Source organism: Oncorhynchus gorbuscha, linkage group LG14 (assembly GCF_021184085.1).
Source record: "Oncorhynchus gorbuscha isolate QuinsamMale2020 ecotype Even-year linkage group LG14, OgorEven_v1.0, whole genome shotgun sequence".
NCBI classification, from domain to species: Eukaryota; Metazoa; Chordata; class Actinopteri; order Salmoniformes; family Salmonidae; genus Oncorhynchus; species Oncorhynchus gorbuscha.
In genome coordinates, this window is record NC_060186.1 from 3,147,269 (window position 1) to 3,157,268 (window position 10,000).

Below are 10,000 nucleotides of genomic sequence, written 5' to 3' on the forward strand. Positions count from 1 at the left end.
ACACAGTCTACCCTACAGCTACAGACTATATAAATACACAGTCTACAGGCTATATAAATACACAGTCTACCCTACAGCTACAGGCTATATAAATACACAGTCTACAGGCTATATAAATACACAGCTACAGACTATATAAATACACAGTCTACCCTACAGCTACAGACTATATAAATACACAGCTACAGACTATATAAATACACAGTCTACAGGCTATATAAATACACAGTCTACAGGCTATATAAATACACAGTCTACAGGCTATATAAATACACAGTCTACAGACTATATAAATACACAGTCTACAGACTATATAAATACACAGTCTACAGGCTATATAAATACACAGTCTACAGGCTATATAAATACACAGTCTACAGGCTATATAAATACACAGTCTACAGACTATATAAATACACAGTCTACAGACTATATAAATACACAGTCTACAGACTATATAAATACACAGTCTACACTACAGCTACAGACTATATAAATACACAGTCTACAGACTATATAAATACACAGTCTACAGACTATATAAATACACAGTCTACCCTACAGCTACAGACTATATAAATACACAGTCTACCCTACAGCTACAGACTATATAAATACACAGTCTACAGACTATACAATTACACAGTCTACAGACTATATAAATACACAGTCTACAAGCTATATAAATACACAGTCTACAGACTATACAATTACACAGTCTACAGACTATATAAATACACAGTCTACAGACTATATAAATATACAGTCTACAGGCTATATAATTACAGTCTACAGACTATATAAATACACAGTCTACAGACTATATACAGTGCCTTGCGAAAGTATTCGGCCCCCTTGAACTTTGCGACCTTTTGCCAAATTTCAGGCTTCAAACATAAAGATATAAAACTGTATTTTTTTGTGAAAAATCAATAACAAGTGGGACACAATCATGAAGTGGAACAACATTTATTGGATATTTCAAACTTGTTTAACAAATCAAAAACTGAAAAATTGGGCGTGCAGAATTATTCAGCCCCTTTACTTTCAGTGCAGCAAACTCTCTCCAGAAGTTCAGTGAGAATCTCTGAATGATCCAATGTTGACCTAAATGACTAATGATGATAAATACAATCCACCTGTGTGTAATCAAGTCTCCGTATAAATGCACCTGCACTGTGATAGTCTCAGAGGTCCGTTAAAAGCGCAGAGAGCATCATGAAGAACAAGGAACACACCAGGCAGGTCCGAGATACTGCTGTGAAGAAGTTTAAAGCCGGATTTGGATACAAAAAGATTTCCCAAGCTTTAAACATCCCAAGGAGCACTGTGCAAGCGATAATATTGAAATGGAAGGAGTATCAGACCACTGCAAATCTACCAAGACCTGGCCGTCCCTCTAAACGTTCAGCTCTTACAAGGAGAAGACTGATCAGAGATGCAGCCAAGAGGCCCATGATCATTCTGGATGAACTGCAGAGATCTACAGCTGAGGTGGGAGACTCTGTCCATAGGACAACAATCAGTCGTATATTGCACAAATCTGGCCTTTACGGAAGATTGGCAAGAAGAAAGCCATTTCTTAAAGATATCCATAAAAAGTGTCGTTTAAAGTTTGCCACAAGCCACCTGGGAGACACACCAAACATGTGGAAGAAGGTGCTCTGGTCAGATGAAACCAAAATTTAACTTTTTGGCAACAATGCAAAACGTTATGTTTGGCGTAAAAGCAACACCCTGAACACATCATCCCCACTGTCAAACATGGTGGTGGCAGCATCATGGTTTGGGCCTGCTTTTCTTCAGCAGGGACAGGGAAGATGGTTAAAATTGATGGGAAGATGGATGGAGCCAAATACAGGACCATTCTGGAAGAAAACCTGATGGAGTCTGCAAAAGACCTGAGACTGGGACGGAGATTTGTCTTCCAACAAGACAATGATCCAAAACATAAAGCAAAATCTACAATGGAATGGTTCAAAAATAAACATATCCAGGTGTTAGAATGGCCAAGTCAAAGTCCAGACCTGAATCCAATCGAGAATCTGTGGAATGAACTGAAAACGGCTGTTCACAAATGCTCTCCATCCAACCTCACTGAGCTCGAGCTGTTTTGCAAGGAAGAATGGGAAAAGATTTCAGTCTCTCGATGTGCAAAACTGATAGAGACATACCCCAAGCGACTTACAGCTGTAATCGCAGCAAAAGGTGGCGCTACAAAGTATTAACTTAAAGGAGCTGAATAATTTTGCACGCCCAGTTTTTTTTATTTTGATTTGTTAAAAAAGTTTGAAATATCCAATAAACGTCGTTCCACTTCATGATTGTGTCCCACTTGTTGTTGATTCTTCACAAAAAATACAGTTTTATATCTTTATGTTTGAAGCCTGAAATGTGGCAAAAGGTCGCAAAGTTCAAGGGGGCCGAATACTTTCGCAAGGCACTGTAAATACACAGTCTATATAAATACACAGTCTACAGACTATATAAATACACAGTCTACAGACTATATAAATACACAGTCTACAGGCTATATAAATACACAGTCTACAGGCTATATAAATACACAGTCTACAGACTATATAAATACACAGTCTACTCTACAGCTACAGACTATATAAATACACAGTCTACAGACTATATAAATACACAGTCTACTCTACAGCTACAGACTATATAAATACACAGTCTACAGACTATATAAATACACAGTCTACAGCTACAGACTATATAAATACACAGTGTACAGACTATTTAAATACACAGTCTTCCCTTCAACTGTTCAGTGTCACCTCTCTCTGATAGATTTTACAGGGTCTGTGTTCTGTGTTCTGTGTCACCTCTCTCTGATAGATTTTAAAGGGTATGTTTTCTCTATCACCTCTCTCTGATAGATTTTAAAGGGTCTGTGTTCTGTGTTCTCTGTCACCTCTCTCTGATACATTTTAAAGGGTCTGTGTTCTGTGTTCTGTGTCACCTCTCTCTGATAGATTGTAAAGGGTATGTTTTCTCTATCACCTCTCTCTGATAGATTTTAAAGGGTCTGTGTTCTGTGTTCTGTGTCACCTCTCTCTGATAGATTTTAAAGGGTCTGTGTTCTGTGTTCTCTGTCACCTCTCTCTGATACATTTTAAAGGGTCTGTGTTCTGTGTTCTGTGTCACCTCTCTCTGATAGATTTTAAAGGGTATGTTTTCTCTATCACCTCTCTCTGATAGATTTTAAAGGGTCTGTGTTCTGTGTTCTGTGTCACCTCTCTCTGATAGATTTTAAAGGATCTGTGTCAGTGTCATCACTTTCAGGTGCGCCATCAATTTTCTTCCCCCTGCCCTGATGATCTCTTGCGTTTTATCTTCCCATGCAGGATGCTTCAGAACAACCAGCTGCGACGGGTTCCAGGCGAAGCCCTTCAGAACCTCAGGAACCTCCAGTCTCTGTGAGTCGATCTTCTCCCACCTCTATCATTGCTGCTGCCTGGTCGAAATTAAAGAAGCTCTTTTTTTTTCATATGTTAACATTGCCAACGCAAGTGAAATAGATAATAACAAAAGTAAACCAAACAATAAAAAATGAACAGTAAATATTACACTCACAAAGTTTGCAAAAGAATAAAGACATTTCATATGTCATTATGTCTACAGTATATACAGTGTTGTAATGATGTGCAAATAGTTAAAAATGGAAAATAAATAAACATAAATATGGGTTGTATTTTGTTAGTTAGTAGTTATTTAGTTTGTTTATTTAGTTAGTTGTTCTTCACTGATTGACCTTTTGTTGTGGCAACAGGTCACAAATCGTGCTGCTGTGATTACACACTGTGGTAATTCTTTGTGGGTCTGTGTAATCTGAGGGAAATATGTCTCTCTAATATGGTCATACATTTGGCAGGAGGTTATGAAATGCAGCTCAGTTTCCACTTCAATTTGTGGGCAGTGAGCACATAGCCTGTCTTCTCTTGAGAGCCATGTCTGCCTACGGCGGCCTTTCTCAATAGCAAGGCTATGCTCACTGAGTCTGTACATAGTCAAAGCTTTCCTTAAGTTTGGGTCAGTCACACTTGTCAGGTATTCTGCCATTGTGTGCTCTCTGTTTAGGGCCAAATAACATTCTAGTTCGCTCAGTTCTTTTGTTAATTCTATCTAATGTGTCAAGTAATTCTGTTTTTGTTTTCTAATGATTTGGTTGGGTCTAATTGTGTTGCTGTCCTGGGTAGAGGTCGACCGATTATGATTTTTTAAATAAAATGTATTTGTAATAATGACAATTACAACAATACTGAATGAACACTTATTTTAACTTAATATAATACATCAATAAAATCTAGTTAGCCTCAAGTAGATAATGAAACATGTTCAATTTGGTTTAAATAATGCAAAAACAAAGTGTTGGAGAAGAAAGTAAAAGTGCAATATGTGCCATGTAAGAAAGCTAACGTTTCAGTTCCTTGCTCAGAACATGAGAACATATTAAAGCTGGTGGTTCCTTTTAACATGAGTCTTCAATATTCCCAGGTAAGAAGTTTTAGGTTGAAGTTATTATAGGAATTATAGGACTATTTCCCTCTATACCATTTGTATTTCATTAACCTTTGACTATTGGATGTTCTTATAGTCACTTTAGTATTGCCAGTGTAACAGTATAGCTTCCGTCCCTCTCCTCACTCCTCCCCGGGCTCGAACCAGAAACACAACGACAACAGCCACCCTCGAAGCAGCGTTACCCATGCAGAGCAAGGGGAACAACCACCCCAAGGCTCAGAGCGAGTGACATTTTAAATGCTATTAGCGCGCACCCCGCTAACTAGCTAGCCATTTCACATCGCTTACACCAGCCTCATCTCTGGAGTTGATAGGCTTGAAGTCATAAACAGCTTGAAGCACAGCGAAGAGCTGCAGGCAAACGCAGGAAAGTGCTGTTTGAACGAATGCTTACGAGCCTGCTGCTGCCTACCATCGCTCAGTCAGACTGCTCTATCAAATCATACACGTAGTTATAACATAATTACACACAGAAATACGAGCCGTAGGTCATTAATATGGTTGAATCCGGAAACTATCATCTCGAAAACAAGACGTTTATTCTTTCAGTGAAATACGGAACCGTTCTGTATTTTGTCTAACAGGTGGCATCCATAAGTCTAAATATTGCTGTTACGTTGCACAACCTTCAATGTTATGTCATAATTACATAAAATTCTGGAAAATTAGTTGGCAATGAGCCAGGCGGCCCAAACTGTTGCATAAACGCTGACTCTGCGTGCAATGAACGCAAGAGAAATGACACAATTTCACATGGCCTGCTAACATGGATTTCTTTTAGCTAATTATGCAGGTTTAAAAATATATACTTCTGTGTATTGAGAAAGGCATTGATGTTCATGGTTAGGTACACATTGGAGCAACGATATGCACTGCATCGATTATATGCAACGAAGGACACGCTAGATAAACTAGTATATCATCATATGATTATGATTGATGTTTTTTTATAAGATAAGTTTAATGCTAGCTAGCAACTTACTTAGTGCATTCGCGTAACAGGCAGTCTCCTCGTGGAGTGTTTAATGTAATCAGGTGGTTAGAGCGTTGGACTAATTAACTGTAAGGTTGCAAGATTGAATCCCCCGAGCTGACAAGGTATCGGCCTAATTCTGCTCTGCAGGCATTATTTGGTGTGTTATGTTGTACGCAGAGGACACTTTTGTAGCATTCTTCATGCAGAGTCTCAATTTGGTGTTTGGTTCTTGGTTGCTTAGCAGACCCCAGACCTCACAACCATAAAGGGCAATTGGTTCTATAACTATTTTTATACAGATCCTAATTCTCTCTCTCTCGCTCTTGCTCTGTCTCTCTCTCTCTCTCGCTCTCTCTCTCTCTCTCTCTCTCTCTCTCTCTCTCTCTCTCTCTCTCTCTCTCTCTCTCTCTCTCTCTCTCTCTCTCTCTCTCTCTCTCTCTCTCTCTCTCTCTCTCCTCTATCTCTATCTTTCTCCTCTGTCTCTGTCTCTGTCTCTGTCTCTGTCTCTCTCTCTCTCTACCTTTCTTCTCTCTCTCTACCTTTCTTCTCTCTCTCCATCCCCTGTCTATCCTTGACCTTTTCCTTCTTCCTTTAAAGAAATCTCCAGGCAACTAGAGCCCATCTCCACTTTCGGTTTCAGCAACAATTACTATGTTTTTTATCAGGCTCTTACTCTCTCCCTCTCTCCATAAGTGGCCTGGACTTTTAATTACCATATGAAACGGGGCTGGGAGAATGAAATGGGGACTGATGGGGTTGGAGGGGTGGGAGAAGTGTGTGTGCGCGTGTGCATGTGTGCGTGTGTGTGTGTGTGTGTGTGTGTGTGTGTGTGTGTGTGTGTGTGTGTGTGTGTGTGTGTGTGTGTGTGTGTGTGTGTGTGTGTGTGTGTGTGTGTGTGTGTGTGTGTGTGTGTGTGTGTGAAATGGGGTGGAGGGGTACAGAGAGAGTTGGAATGGAGAGTCTAAATCAATGTGGGCCCATAGAGAGAGATCAGGGAGAGAGAAGAAGGAGAGAGGAGGGGGAATGAGAGGAGGAAGGAGAGGAGGGGGAAGGAGAGATAGGGAGGAGGAGGAAGGAGAGGAGGGAAGGAGATAGGAAGGAGAGAGGAGGGGGAAGGAGAGAGGAAGGAGAGAGGAGGGGGAAGGAGATAGGAAGGAGAGGGAGGGGGGAAGGAGAGAGGAAGGAGAGAGGAGGAGGAAGGAGATAGGAAGGAGAGGAGGGGAGGGGGGAAGGAGATAGGAAGGAGAGAGGAGGGGGGGAAGGAGTTGGAAGGAGAGGAGGGGGAAGGAGAACTGAATGCAGATTGTCTTTCACTGGAGTTCCTTCTCTTATATTTACCTTCCTCCTCCTCTCTCCTTCCTCCTCCTCTCTCCTTTCTCCTCCTCTCTCCTTTCTCCTCCTCTCTCCTTCCTCCTCCTCTCTCCTTCCTCCTCCTCTCTCCTTCCTCCTCCTCTCTCTCCTTCCTCCTCCTCTCTCCTTCCTCCCTCCTCTCTCCTTTCCCCCTCCTCTCTCCTTCCTCCTCCTCTCTCCTTTCCCCTCCTCTCTCCTTCCCCCTCCTCTCCCCTTCCCCCTCCTCTCTTCTTCCTCCTCCTCTCTCCTTCCATCTCCTCTCTCATCCCTCCTACTCTCCTTTCTCCTCTTTCTCCTCCTCTTTCCTTCCTCCTCCCCTCCGCTCTCTTTCCTCATCCTCTCTCCTTTCTCCTCCTCCTCTCTCCATCCCTCCTACTCTCCCTTTCTCCTCCTCTCTCCTTGCTCCTCCTCTCTCATTTCCCCCTCTCTCCTTTCCCCTCCTCTCTCCTTTCCCCTCCTCTCTCCTTTCCCCTCCTCTCTCCCTTCTCTCCTCCTACTCCTTCCTCCTCCTCTCTCCTTTCTCCTCCTCTCTCCTTCATCCTCCCCTCCCTCTCCTTCCTCATCCTCTCTCCTTCCTCCTCCTTCTCTCCTCCTCTCCTCTCTCCTTTTCCCCTCCTCTCTCCTTTCCCACCTCTCTCCCTTCTCTCCTCCTCTCCATCCCTCCTACTCTCCTTTCTCCTCCTCTCTCCTTTCTCCTCATCTCCCTCCTCCTCTCTCCTTTCCCCTCCTCTCTCCTTTCCTCTCCTCTCTCCTTTCCCCGCCTCTCTCCCTTCTCTCCTCCTCTCCTTCTCCTCTCTCCTTTCTCCTCCTCTCATTCCTCCTCCTCTCTCCTTCCCCCTCGTCTCTCTTCCCCCTCCAAACGCATGTGGATTATCAGTCTAAGATCACATTCATTAATAAGCATTGTCCTATATGGCGTCTGTCTCGCTCAGAGCAGGTTGGCAGGGAGAACAGAGCAGCTGTTGTTACCTCAACAGGTCTGAATGTGTGTTGTACAGACAGAGTGTCTGGGTCCTAGATGGAACTATAGGGCTCTGGTCTAAAGCAGTGCACTATAAAGGGAATAGGGTCTTCAGTAAGAGTAGTCTTCAGTAACAGTGATCTTCAATAAGAGTAGTCTTCAGTAACAGTGGTCTTCAGTAACAGTGGTCTTCAGTAATAGTGGTCTTCAGTAACAGTGGTCTTCAGTAGCAATAGTCTTCAGTAACAGTGGGCTTCAGTAGCAATAGTCTTCAGTAACAGTGGTCTTCAGTAACAGTGGTCTTCAGTAACTGTGGTCTTCAGTAGCAGTGGTCTTCAGTAACAGTGGTCTTCAGAAACAGTGGTCTTCAGTAATAGTGGTCTTCAGTAACAGTGGTCTTCAGTAAGATTTAAGGGACAGATCCTTTTGGGCTCTTTTGTTTGTTTGTCGAAGGGGTATAGGGAGAGTCGGAGGGAGAGTCAGAGTGGTGGAGGGAGAGTCAGAGTGGTGGAGGGAGAATCAGAGGGTCAGAGGGAGAGTCAGAGTGGTGGAGGGAGAATCAGAGGGTCGGAGGGAGAATCAGAGGGTTGGAGGGAGAATCAGAGGGTCGGAGGGAGAGTCGGAGTGGTGGAGGGAGAGTCAGAGTGGTGGAGGGAGAGTCAGAGTGGTGGAGGGAGAATCAGAGGGTCGGAGGGAGAGTCAGAGTGGTGGAGGGAGAATCAGAGGGTCGGAGGGAGAGTCAGAGTGGTGGAGGGAGAATCAGAGGGTCGGAGGGAGAGTCTGAGTGGTGGAGGGAGAATCAGAGGGTGGAGGGAGAGTCTGAGTGGTGGAGGGAGAATCAGAGTGGTGGAGGGAGAATCAGAGGGTCGGAGGGAGAATCAGAGTGGTGGAGGGAGAATCAGAGGGTCGGAGGGAGAATCAGAGTGGTGGAGGGAGAATCAGAGGGTGGAGGGAGAGTCAGAGTGGTGGAGGGAGAATCAGAGTGGTCGGAGGGAGAGTCGGAGTGGTGGAGGGAGAGTCGGAGTGGTGGAGGGAGAATCAGAGTGGTGGAGGGAGAATCAGAGTGGTGGAGGGAGAATCAGAGTGGTGGAGGGAGAATCAGAGTGGTGGAGGGAGAATCAGAGGGTCGGAGGGAGAATCAGAGGGTCGGAGGGAGAATCAGAGGGTGGAGGGAGAGTCGGAGTGGTGGAGGGAGAGTCGGAGTGGTGGAGGGAGAGTCGGAGTGGTGGAGGGAGAATCAGAGGGTCGGAGGGAGAATCAGAGGGTCGGAGGGAGAATCAGAGGGTCGGAGGGAGAATCAGAGGGTCAGAGGGAGAATCAGAGGGTCGGAGGGAGAATCAGAGGGTCGGAGGGAGAATCAGAGTGGTGGAGGGAGAATCAGAGGGTGGAGGGAGAATCAGAGGGTCGGAGGGAGAATCAGAGGGTCGGAGGGAGAATCAGAGGGTCGGAGGGAGAGTCAGAGTGGTGGAGGGAGAATCAGAGTGGTGGAGGGAGAATCAGAGTGGTGGAGGGAGAGTCGGAGTGGTGGAGGGAGAATCGGAGTGGTGGAGGGAGAGTCGGAGTGGTGGAGGGAGAATCGGAGTGGTGGAGGGAGAGTCGGAGTGGTGGAGGGAGAGTCGGAGTGGTGGAGGGAGAGTCGGAGTGGTGGAGGGAGAGTCGGAGTGGTGGAGGGAGAGTCAGAGGGGCAGAGGGGTGAAGGGTCGGAGGGAGAGTCAGAGTGTCGGAGGGAGGTTGAAAGGATGGGGAAAAGTGCATCAACTTTGAAGAAATGAAAGACCCACTATAAATCTTTTCTTCCTCTGAGTGACAGTTGGTTATCAGAAGAAGACAGTTGGTTGAGCTGCTCTACAGATGCTCTCTGGGATACGTTGGACGATCTAACTGATTTGGAGCAGTTCCCTTCAATGGTGTTTTATGTCCTCTGAACAAAATATTTGAAAAGCAAACCAATAAAATCAGAGAGAAGATGACGCAGTGGACTCGACTATAATGTAATAGCTGTGTCTTAGTGCAGTTACACAAACGTTGAAACAATGAATTGAACGTTGAATAACTGGCCGATACATGTCCATCTCCTGATGGATCTTCCTCAGAGACGTTGTTGAAAGAGTTATGTTGGGGAGCGAACGCAGGCTGCTAGGGAGGAGGACTACCAAACACCTCAGAGACGTTGT

General features: G+C 44.6%; 1 pseudogene; it reads left to right on the forward strand.

Annotated features, from left to right (window-relative positions):
• Positions 1-10,000, forward strand: part of LOC123995850 — a 110,988-nt pseudogene that overhangs the window by 6,453 nt on the left and 94,535 nt on the right.